The sequence below is a fragment of the Cyprinus carpio genome, chromosome A14, assembly GCF_018340385.1.
Source record: "Cyprinus carpio isolate SPL01 chromosome A14, ASM1834038v1, whole genome shotgun sequence".
Classification (NCBI taxonomy): domain Eukaryota; kingdom Metazoa; phylum Chordata; class Actinopteri; order Cypriniformes; family Cyprinidae; genus Cyprinus; species Cyprinus carpio.
In genome coordinates, this window is record NC_056585.1 from 3324170 (window position 1) to 3337254 (window position 13085).

Below are 13085 nucleotides of genomic sequence, written 5' to 3' on the forward strand. Positions count from 1 at the left end.
TTCATTCATCATATTTTATTCAATATTTTTGCTCATGTATCATGGTTTCATGCTTTTCTTATACTCTTTCTAATGCATCAGAATGTGGATTTTTCACCATCCAACATGAAATTAAAATGATGTATCAGCCGAGCTTGTTTCAATTTTTTTTTTTTTTTTTATCATTTTCTTAGGTCATTATTTTTTACTTAAATATATAATAGTTATAGAACAAACAATATTGTCCATGGATTCACTCTTTACAGATCCCTAACAAATTAAATGGGGGCACAGTTGTAATTTTCTAGTTACCCAGAAAGTGTATACGTCATTTAAGAAAAGGGTCATAATGTATATACAGAAAAACCTCTTCTCTATATATTATGAATGCCTTTTTACTAAGTCTGTTGACCAGGATTACAGATGACGTTGTACACATTTTGCTTGTTGGACTTTATATGACTGTAGGCGAAGCCTCAGACTGGCAATTCACTTCTGTTAGTGAGAATAGCTCAAAGCAGTATTTAATTTTCCAACTTATGTACATTTTGGAAAACATTTTACTCAAGGGTATGGACGTCATTGGCTAAATAATGTAAAGCATTTTTATTGACAAATGAAACTATAGTAAATGTTTATTTTATAAAGTATGCTATGTATAATCACTGGTGCACTGGATATGTTTTGACATGATTGTACATGTTTGTGTTTTTGTAAAAACAACGTTTATGTATAGTTAGTGAAAAACATAAAAATGTGTTTTATAAGTTCAATAAACTTAATAAATAAATGTTGAGTTGAAAGGTTGAAAATGATTTGCTTTAGTAACATGCTGTCGTATTCTTTAAAATGGGGATAAGTCTCTTTTAGCCTGTAATGTTTACATATGTGTATGCTTGTTTATATGATTTATCAGAGCAACAATTTGTTTAATGACATGAGTTTAACACTGATATAACAAAGGTAAATGTGGTTTATGAAATTTCTTGAGTTCTCATAATTCAGATCACTTAAAAACAATATTTTATTAAAAATGTTTGTATGCAGAATTTGTGTGATGGGTAGCTGTACAGTTTGTGTAGTAAAAAATCATTATGTCTATGGAATGTCATAACGGAATGTAGTAATACACCAAATGTTTGTCACCATGAGTATGCTTTTCTAAATTAGAAATTATAAAACATGATGTTTCTGAAAATTAGAAAGTTTACAGTGATGGTAGCTTTAGGGGATGATAGTGTATAAAATTCATTAATATAATGTAAATATAAATATATAAATATAATGTAGAAACTACTTTGCAACAATTTTAATTGAATTGAATTATGTCAGTGTAAAGCCTCCATAAAATATTTGACATGTCCGGACATGTCGGGGTATAGCCCTTACCGTTTGGCCTGTTAAAATATATATTGTTTCCCGATCCTGGTAAAATGTACAACTTTTTATATTTTTAGTGATGACAAAAACTAGCGTAAATGTTTTGATTGGTTTTATATCATGTGCGATCACATAATTTATTTTTTTTATTTTAATTTAAAAGAAGTGAAAAAGACTCAGGGGCGATTGAATGTGCATGTATGCATGAAAGAGAGAGAGAGAGAGAGAGGGTGAGAGAGTGGGGAGAAAGAGAGCTTTTCCAACTTAAACATTTCATTTGAAGAATCATCATACCTGTGTTAGGAGGAAGACTTTCTCCTGAAAAATGTAAGGGTAATTTTATTTATTTATTTATTGTTTTATCACCAATTTATTAATTGTCATGTTAGATATTTTATTTAAATTACTTTATACAACCATTAGATTATAAATGTGAGCATACACATATTGTGATCTCATGATCTGATAGAATTGTTTATTTATTATTGACCTTAAAACCGATATCTTTCTCACATCGCCCATAAAGTGAGAGAGAGAGCTCTTTTCTGATTTTCCACAGAAGACCCTGTGTCAATTTATCTAAGCGTGACTTGGAAAGCAACCAGACACCAGATTGGGGCAAATCCCCGGATGTCGGAACAGACCATTAAAACCTTTAAAAACATTCCTCAGGACGGACCATAAAATCTTCAAAAGCATTCCTCAGGAGTTCATTCATCACCTGTCACCTCTCTTAAACAGTCAAACATCTGAACAAACATCATATGTCATCCCAGGAGGTCAAAGGTTGACGTCGGAATTTCACATATGCTGGTTTTCACATCTGGATATCATTAACAGGTCACAGGGTCAACACAACGTGGGTGGGCTACATGGGGGGAGGGTAAAGGTCACAAAGGTCAAAGCCATCAATCAATTTTGACATTTGGTGTATGTTAGAGACTACTCATAGGCCACAAAACTTACAAAATATGCATGCAATTTAATTTTCTCCACATAAAACAAACTACTCTAAAGGGAGCTTGTATATTTCCAGGACATTATTTTGTAGTTTATACTAGTTTATATATTGTTTTTGTTGTGCACATTGCTTTATGCATACCTTATTATCAAGTCACTACTTAATATAGGCCCAATCTGTATCATGCTTCATTTCAAAATGATCCTCTCTTAATTTTCTGAATATCGATGTATAGACCACATCTTCATAACTTGCATTATATTCCTGTTACTATAATCTGAATTAATGTCACACAAATAGTCTCAGTTACGTAACCTTGGTTCCTCTATGTCAGCATCAACAAAGCATCAACACATGTACATGTGTACATTTCTAATTTATTGAGGTGCACATGTTGAAACTATATCAGTGACGTAATGTACTGTATGTTATCCGAGCACTAATGTGAATGGCTCATTTAACATTACAGTTTGTAAACTAAATTCTTGCAGACAATCTGCATTATTGAAAAAAATAAAAAATAAAAAAATAATAATAATAAAATAAAACTCATTAGAAAACATATAACTCCATAATTAATCATACTTACAAGTTGTGATTCAGAGGAGAGTTTGTCCAAATAAAAGTGGGATATGTCCCAACTTTGATGGATAAGTGTTTTGTAAATCCTCTTTGAATTTGAATAACCAGTCATCAATACAATGAGGAGAACACAACAAAAGGTTATACTGCTATACAAAAACAGGAGAAAACATACTCGGTTACTTTCGTAACCTCGGTTCCCTGAGATATGGGAACGAGTACTGCATTGCTAGAAGCTTATGGAGAAAAACTCTTTTTACTCAGAGGACTGAAGACCTCTGAGCGGTGCTGCATGAGCCTATGGTGGTGAAGCCAGGCCAGAATGGGCAGGGCCATCTGGCTATGTAAGTGGGCATTTTGCCATAGAATCTCAGGTCAATTCGACTGAAGCGATGACACCGAGTCATGCAGCATCATGGCACAGGAAGAAACGCAGTACTAGTTCCTGTATCTCAGGGAACCGAGGTTATGAAAGTAACCATGAATGTAACCGAGTATGTTCCCTATCTATGCTTCACTCGTACTGTGTCGCTAGATGCTTATGGGGAACCAATACAATCCCTCCGTGCCATGAGAGAGGAATGACTGATATGAACTGGCCTTGAGCGAAAAAGGCTCAGAGGGACCAATTATGCGCATGGTGAGCCCTGCAGGAGGCAAGAGCCTGCAGATAATTATTCCAACGGTTGATGTACAGCCTCAGCACTAGTAATAGGGCCAAGAGTGTTCCTGAAGAGTAAGGCAGAGCCTGAGACTTAGACCACCTAAGACTGCCTTAGAACGGTTGGATTATTTCAGGTGGTGTGTCGCCGTGCGATATGTGTGAGGGTTAGAACGCTTTTAGAACAGGTCCTCGATTCACAACAATTTCTGGAACAAACATACTGCCACTGGCACCCAGAACTGAACGGAGTGCTTGAAGGCGCAACAGGGCCGGTGCTTCAGGGGTGGACCGGGGCTGGCGAGACTTTGCCCCTTCCTCTTCCTTTTCAGTGGATCAGGACGACGCCGGGTGTGCAGGGTCCAAGTTCAGCTTGGGGTCCTTGGCGCTTTGGAAAGGGAAAGCGTCTGGCTGAGCGGGAGCGCTGTCGAGGCTCAGGCTTTTGAGCTGGCTGATTGGCCATTGACCTCCCCATGGCCTGCCCTGTGGCCTTGGTAGCCATTAGAGCAAGGTCTGTAGTGCTGCACAGGTCCCTGAAAGCTGTGGCATCAGGTCCTGACTCATCCATGGCCTGGAGGAGTTTGGCCTGAAAGACCTGGAGCACAGCCATGGAGTGTAGAGCTGAGGCGGCCTGCCCGGTGGAGGAATACGCCCGTCCAGCAAGGACATAAGGCATCCTGCAAGGTTTGAAAGGATGAGTGACCTTCTCCAATGGCAGAGGGCAGGCAAATGTGCGCAGTCACTGCCTTGTTGAGAGGAGGCATCCTCTTGTAACCCTTTCTTCAGCGCCGTCCACTGAGGAGAGAGCAGAAGAAGAGTCAGAGTGAAGGCGTGCTGAGTAAGGAGCACGCCACGACTTCGTAAGCTCATCATGGACCCCTGGGAAAAATGGAGAGGTTTGCTTACAAGGGGCCCGACGGCGCCTTGGCAGGAACCATTCGTCCAGATGGCTACGAGTGGGCTCCTCCAGCATAGACCACTCCAATCCCAGTTCCTCAACTGCCTTACAGAGGATGCGGAAATGTTTGGCATCCATCCCTGGCTTAGAGTCGGCAGAAGATGAAGGGGTGGGGTCAGCAATAAGTTAAGTCAAGTCACCTTTATTTATATAGCGCTTTTAACAATACAAATTGTTGACTACCCTAGCAGGAAATGCACACTGAGTGGCCGTCACCATTGTGCAGAGCAATACTGCATGATGTGCAATAACGGCATGGCATTTGAAACAACGTCGGTGCTCTCTTAGAGAAATTAGCTTTTTTAGACTTGCCGGATGGCAGCAGGGGACGAGCTGGCGTCTGCGCTGCTCTGAGCAGAGCTCGAAGAGCAGGCAGAGTGGCAAGAGAGCGCAGAAGAGACGGCAGCTTCTGTCTGCAGCGAGGCGTTTCTACGGCGAGAATCTTCAAGTCCTGAAGGTCAGCGAAGGGAAGATTGTTGTCACTGAAGGAGAACTGATCTGAAATTCTATGGCGAAATGCCCACTTATATAATCAGATAGCCATGCAGTTACACTGTGTGATTGAATAAGTCTTCAGTCCTTGGAGAAAAAGGAGTTTTCCCCATAAGCGTCTAGCGACGAGTGAAGTATTAATATGTAACAGCATCTTTCAAACAGGTCGACAACACAACAAAATGAAGTGTTTGAGCGCAGGTCAAAGTAGATGTTCTTTTTGGGCAGCCAGGTGAAAACCACTGGCTGGCATTGAGCAAATGTGTTACTTAGCTACGTAGATAAGTTTCAGAAGTGAGACTGGCATTTCTGACAACTCCTTTCAGCAGTTCAGAATCGATTCTTTCTTTTGGGAGACAAAAACTTAATTTACTGTGAACTTTGATCTTTAAAACTTTGCAGACCTTTTACATTCACAAACAGCTATATCACACACTACATGAAAGGTAATATTGAAAAAAATATACGATATTGGCACTTTAAGCCTGAGCTCCTCAATGAAGATGGAAAATGTCAATAAATGATGTTTTATTAACAAGGTTCGGGAGGGGCACGTCAGATACTTAGCCTAATCAACACCGGTGGACCACAATCAAGTAATCAATACCACAGTATAAATACCGCTGACTTACCACTATCCATTGACGGTTTATCAGCATTCGGTTTGCACCTTTTGCCATTATATGGCAGACGCAGCTTCTCCCATTTAGAAGACGAGGTCTATAATGGGGATTTTTTCAGTTCTCTGGCCAATCTGCCGGGCCCAGGATCGCTCCTTCTCCGCCAGACACTGCCACCGAGCTCCATGGCTTATTGCGGTCGCTGCTCTGATCGACCAGCCACACGCTCCCCATGACGCCGAGGCTTAACCTCTCCTCTACTGGCGTCACTTCCAATTTTTCCCCGGCATCCTTTTATCTTTCGGCTGTGCCTACAGTTCCTCCAATCGGGAAGTTGACCGCATTTTATCCTGAGGCAAACGCCGATTAATTCCGACGTGCCGTCCTCGCAAAGGTAAACAATGTGGATCTGTACGATCTAAGTTATTCGTCGCCCAGCAATCAGCCAAACCGCACTCCTAAATCCACAACAACAGGGCGGCTAATATATTGAGCAAAACTCTCAAGGCCCCGAACTCGCCTCGCTCGACACCTCCATTGCCCCGCGGTGCACAAGACCCGGCTCTCCTTAAGCGCTGACTCGCAGCGGCAGGCTTCCAGTGAGCCTGGGCCATGCCGCTGATCTCACCGCAGCAAAGCCTCACTGGCTTCCCGCTTCAACCCAACCTTTTACCGCGGCTCTTCTGGCCGCAGCGTCATATGCAGCCGGGCCTCAAGCTCTTGCGCTAGCGGCACAGGCCATGTTGCAAATACATTTTTAGGTAAGTCGCTAAAAGCTGTCGTTAGTTGCTGAAAGTTGTTAAACGACATTGTGACACAAGGATCTTGATGTTATTTTTAGCCACGTTGCAAATGGCGTAGATAACTAATAAATTTCTAAGATTTTCTTAATTTCGTGAGTATTTTTTTTCCTGTATTTTAAATTACACTTCACTTAGAAAAACAGATGAAAAAGATTGATTTGCGAGGAAATGATTTCAAATATGTACCTAAATGATTCTCAATTATAGGCACATAAGGTTTACCACAAAGAAACAATCAACAATTGCAACCTAATTCACATGTGATGTGAGTATTAATAGGCACCTCTCTCCAAGTCTCTAGCCAACGCGTGCATCAGCTAGCTTTTCAATACTTTCTTCTTCACGTGATTAAGAGGGAATGCATGTCTTTTTAAACCTAATAACTTTAAAGTTCAATAATAATAATAATAATAATTATTATTATTGCTATGTGCTTTGGGAAAACAAGTTGCTAGGATAGTTTAAGAAATCAACAAATGGCTAAATTGGGAACACTGCAGGCTACCCGGGCTTTTCAGCATTTCCCGTCAAAACGTCACAAACCACCCTTTCCCGTGGCCTGCAGCTGAAGCAAGCGTGGCCCCCACTCCTCTCCCTCTCAGCTCTCTACTTATTTAAAATCACAATATTCTCTTTTTTATAGCAACATCACTGCCCGTTCCACCAAATGCTGTTGCCTCGGAGCCACCTCCAATGGTTCACAACATCCGGTCAAATCCTGACAAGTGCGGAATTAGATCCTTCGTCTAAGGCCATCACTAACGATTAGGCCATGGTGATTGGTTTAAATGAAGTATGAAAAGCAATTACTGATACTGTCCTATTGAACAAAAGTTAACATAATGTTTTATCAATATAATGTACATGCACATTATATCAAAAGCCTTCAAGGGCACCAACGTCCCGACAATTGTTTCTACATGTCACTGTGCAGTCTAATCCTCGCTTGGCTAAACATTTAATTCAAATGTACACAATCTTTAATATTGGACAAGTCTTTATGACAGAAATGCTACAGCAATTATAAATCCTCAAACGCGGACATCAAATGTTGCCATTTTTCATTACGTTCAGCCATTTCACTGAAATAATCTGTTCAGCTTTCCCCCATAGGGGGCATGAATTAAAGAAGGGTTTATGATCAGTCCTTTTGAAGCCCTGCCTTCTCAGGTTTGCATTAGCCCAATCGGAGTGGCTACTAGAAAATTTTCAGGTAAGAAACGATTAATAGTTGATCTGTCATTACCACATAATTCCTCAGTCCCAAGCATTAATAGCTTGATCCCTCTCTATGTATTTTCTCTCAAGTACCAAGACATAGATCAGGCAGTTGAACTGATTAAAATTGCGAGTCAAGGAGCCTGGCTTGCAAAAATAGACATCACTTCTGCCTTCAAAGTGATACCTATTCATCCGGACTGTGGCACCCGTTCGGGATCCGATAGCTTGGGAAATACTAGTTCGCCGTCCGTTTAACCTTTTGGATGCAAAAGTAGCCCCAAAATTTTCAATACGCTATCAGAAGCCGTTTGCTGGATCTTGTCCAATAATTATGCAATCCCCCACATTATCCACCTCCTAGATGACTGGCCATTTCACCCCAATGCAATCCCAGCCGCCCATATCCTCACAGTCCAAAAAGTTTTTCCGAGCTCGGGATCCCCATCGCTCAGGAAAAAACCATGGGTCCTGCTATATCCATCGAGTTCCTCGGCATCAACCTAGACTTGGCTAAAATTCAGCTGTCCCTGCCCAAGGAGAAGATAGATAGAATAATTCTCGTCTCCTCTACCCCCCTCGGCAGCCCAAGCTGTTCTAAACGCGAACTCCTTTCGCTGCTCGGGCCCTTAAATTTCGCAATGCGCATCATTCCCTAAGGCGCCCTTTCATCTCGCATCTCCTAGCACTCACATCTTCGGTTCACGCGCTCGAGGACCTCATTCCCTTATCTCACACATGCCGCGATGAACTTAAATTATGGATAATGTTCCTTAAACATTGGAATGGGCTTTCACTTTTCTACAAACGTGTTTTGTCTCCCATTGACATACAACTATTTACAGACACAGCTCCCTCAATCGGTTTCGGGGGTTTTTACCAAGTCCTCAGCTCTTTTTGAGCTCTACCCCCTCATAGTGGCAGCTTTCCTGTGGGGGAATGAATGGGCGTCTAAAAGTATCTTAGTGCAGTGCGACAATGAAGCAGTCGTTCAGTGCATTAATAAAAGCCGTTCTCACTCTCCAGCCCTCATGCCTTTCCTTAGACGTCTAATATGGATCGCAGCATGCGACCAATTTATAATAATCGCGAAGCTCGTTCCAGGTTCAGGAAACCAAATCGCTGACTCTCTGTCTCATTTTCTGTTTCAGAAATTCAGGACGCTGGCTCTAGAGGCTGACCAATTCCCCACTCCAGTTCCTCACTATTCAGAATTAATATTCCCATAACCCACCCTCTAAAACCACTTCTCGAAGCATCGCTTGACACTATTCTCCAGGCAGTTTCTCCCAGAACCCTCCAGTGATACGTAACTGCATGGAGGCATTTCACCTCACATATAACATTCCGTTCCCGGATTTTCAATTACCTCTTTTATTTCATTTCTCAATGGCGTTAAGGGTCTCCAAGTCGGGTCTATCAAAGGCTACCTGAGCAGAGTCCAGTTTTTCCACAAACTGATGTTCGGCGCTCCCTCACCGGAAATAAACAATTCTCAAACCTCCTTCCTGATCAAAGGGATCCAGCAATCCCAGCCCACCAATCCTGACACTAGACAACCCATAACGTTAGATATCCTCACAAAATGTATCCACACCCTCTGCACAAATTACCAGCCCCCTCAGTATAGCCCACACGCTCGATGCAATGTTCATCCTAGCGTTTTTGGGTTCTCTCTCTTCGAATTTCAATCCAAAAATCAACCCGACCATATCCGACCTAACCGTACTCGACGATGAAACAATCGCCGCCTTAATCAAACAAAGCAAGACAGATCAAGCCAAGAAATGTCATTTTATCTATTTTTTCAATCTACCCTCTCCAATCCAGCCTTACCAATCCATCTTAGAATACCTACACCTTAGGAATTCTCGGGCAAAATCCCAGCACAAACCACTATTCATTGACGACTCCAAAAAAACAGTCACTCGATTCTGGTTCCAAAAACACCTCAGATGTGTCCTGCAATTGTCGGGTATCTCGGCAAACAATTTCTCCACCCATTCCTTTTGCATCGGGGCAGCAACTTCAAAGCCCACAAAGGCCTCTCCAAGCAACAGATCCAAACCCTTGGAAGATGGTCTTCAGAAGCGTACCTAAGCTATATTAGAACTAAACAGTTCCACATAAAGAAAGCCCACCACACCCTCATTGGCCACCAAACTATATAAAAAAAATAATAAAAATTAGATCGGCAAGACGTACCCATCCGATGCCGCAAGCATTGAGCTCCCACCGAACACCGGCGAAAGCTTCTAGCTAAACAACCTTAACTTTGCCCTCTTATGGTGGGAGAGACTTACCCATCTAGTACCACGAGTATTGAGCTCCCACCGGATGCCGGCGAGAGCCTCCCGGCTAGACAACCTTACCTTTTCTATCCTGCGGCCAGCAAGGCTTACCCGTTCGTTGCCAGGAGCTTGAACTCCATTCGGATGTCGGTGAGAGCCGCCCGGCTACTCAACATTACCTTTTCCATTTTACGCCCGGAGAGGTTTACCCATTCAATGCCAGGAGTTTGAGCTCCCATCAGATGTCGATGAGAGCCTTCCGGCTAGACAACCTTACCTTTTCCTTCTTTCGGCCAGCGAGGCTTACCCGTTCGATGCCTGGAGTTTGAGCTCCCATCGGATGTCGGTGAGAGCCTCCTGGCTAGACAACCTTTTCCGTCCTTCAGTCAGAGAGGCTTACCCGTTTGATGCCTGGAGTTTGAGCTCCAATCGGACGTTGGTCAGAGCCTCCCGGCTAGACAACCTTACCTTTTCCATCCTTCCGCCAGCAAGGCTAACCTGTTTGATGCGTGTGCTCACATCAGACGCCGGCAAGATCCTCTTGGCCAGACAACCTTTACCTTTCCATTTTTTGGTCTCCAAACTGATCTACCCAATATGCAAGTATCAAGCTCCTAAGGGAGGCTGGCGAGAGCCTCCTTTTTCAGTCTATGGTCGTCGAGGCTCACCCGTCCGATGCCGTGAGTATCAAGCCCCCATCGGATGTCAGCGAGAGCCCCACGGCCACACAAACGTACCTTTTCCATTCTACGGTCGTCGAGGCTTACCTGTCTGATGCCGTGAGTATCGAGACGTCGGTGAGAGCCTCCTGGCCACACAACTTTACCTTTCCATCTTACACCCGGAGAGGCTTACCCGTTCGATGTGTGTGCTCCCTTCAGACGTCGGCGAGAGTCTCCCGGTTAGACAACCTTACCTTTTCCATTTCTATGGTCAGCGAGGGTTACCTGTTCGATGCGTGTGCTCCCTTCGGATGTCGGCAATGCCTCCTGGCCAGACAATCTTTACCTTTCCATTCTACGGTTGGCGAGACTTACCCGTTCGATGCGTGTGCTCCCTTCGGTCGTCGGCAAGAGTCTCCCGGCCACGCAATTTACCTTTCCATTTGACAGCAGGCGCGGCTTAACCGTCCGACGCCATGAGTCTCGACCTCCCTCCAAATGCTGCCTAAAAAACGTCTCAACTACCCTCACATCTTTTAACCCCGCCTGGCGAGGCTTACCCATCTGTACACGTCTGATGCGCGTGCTCCCTTCAGATGCCAGCGAGAGTTCTCCCAGTTAGGTTTTCCTTTTCTCTCTCCCCGTCCGGCGAGGCTTACCCGTCTGTTGCGTGTGCTCCCTTCAGACGTCTGGAGAGAGTTCTCCCGGTCGGGTTTCTATACTTGCCGCATGCAAGCGAGTCTCATCCATCCGATGCCGTGAGTAGCGATCTCCCATCGGATATCGCAAGAGTCCTCCTTGTTGGTCAGCCCAAAGCTTTTTATCTGCCAAACTGAGAGGACCTAGACGTCCGTTGTCCTGAGTCTTAATCTCCAGTCAGAGGCTTCATGGGCCCTCTCATTCAGCCATTTGCCCTTCGGCCACTGAATAGCAGGGGCTTGTCAGCCTGTAGGGCCCGTACGCTGACACCGTGAACTATTCCAGTCAAGGCAACTTGTGCCCTCCCGGTCGGGCTATACAACCACGCTGCTCCTCCTCATCGGCCGGTAGGCTTCACCCGTTCCAACGCTATGAGCTCCCGTTGAGAATCGGCTCGAGCCCTACAGACCGGGTGCCCCAACCACGTAGTCCAGTACAGTACCTGCAGCCGGTAGAGCCTACCCTTCCAACGCTTAAGTCGCTCCCACCGGAGTACGTAGGCCCTTCAGGCCTGCCAACCAGCTGACTTCTCAGGAAAAATTAAATTAGCCCCCAACAGTACTCACAATGCTATTTTTGGGGGGCGTTCTTAATCTGGCGGCTGTCCTTTGTTCAATTGCTTTTTGGGGAGTACTCTAGGTTCGGGCCATTCCCGAGCTCGGAGCCCTTCTCTGGACAGCACGCCAAATACACATGCCATACCTCAGCTAATCATATGTAAGCATGAACTCGTGAAATTATGTTTTATTAACAAGGTTCGGGAGGAGCGCGTCAGATACTTCAACACTGGTGGACCACAATCAAGTAATCAATACCACAGTATAAATACTGCTGACTTACCTCTATCCATTGACGGTTTATCAGCATCCCTCCTCCACCTCATCTCTTCACTTCGAGTTCACTTTACAACTAGACGGGGAAGGGGGGTGTGGGGGGGTACTCTAGGTTCTGGCCCTTCCCGAGCTTGGAGCCCTTCCCCGGACAGCACGCCAAATACGCATTCCATACCTCAGCTAACCATATGTAAGCGTGAACTCGTGAAAAACAAGTCACCCATTTTAAGTGTTTTTCACACACCTATCTCAGTTATGCATTTGCTTATTTGGGGCCAGGAAAGCCCAGTCTCTGAAGGTTCCTAACACTTAGATGTCCCGGGCACTGGCCTCATTGCCCTGGTTCATAATCAACCTTTGATTATACCTAGATTAGACACCTGCTAGAAGATGTTAAGATTTGTCTTTATCATTTAATGCAATATGGTATGGTATTTCACATTTTCTTTCAGTATGTTGTAAGTTTTCCGTTTTGTTTGTTTGGCTAATGCCATAGTTTTGCCCCTCCAAGACCACTTTAATTAAGTCTTGATAATAGTATCAATCAGTCAATGATGTATTCAACCAACAAATTGGTGCCCTAATAAAGAGCATTAGTTTGATGCATTAGTTTGCGTGATACCCTCCGTCTGTCAGATTGTTATACAAAGTTATATTGCCACTTGTCCAAATAGTAATACTACAGGGGCACACACACATCCCTTGTAAGTGAAATCCAAATTAGTAGGGAACACTGGGCAGGCTGTTTGGATACCCTGTTTCATGACCTGGTCCATTTGAAAATACTGCAGGTGGAGGCGCTGCTTGGCAGGTTATAAATGACTTCTCAAAAAGACCTTGACACAGGTTGCTATTGCTGCGCTGTGATAACACCACCTTATCTGCTGGCTTACACTGACAAACCTGTGAGATAAATATGCTACATCCTCATTACATGCAAGTTTTA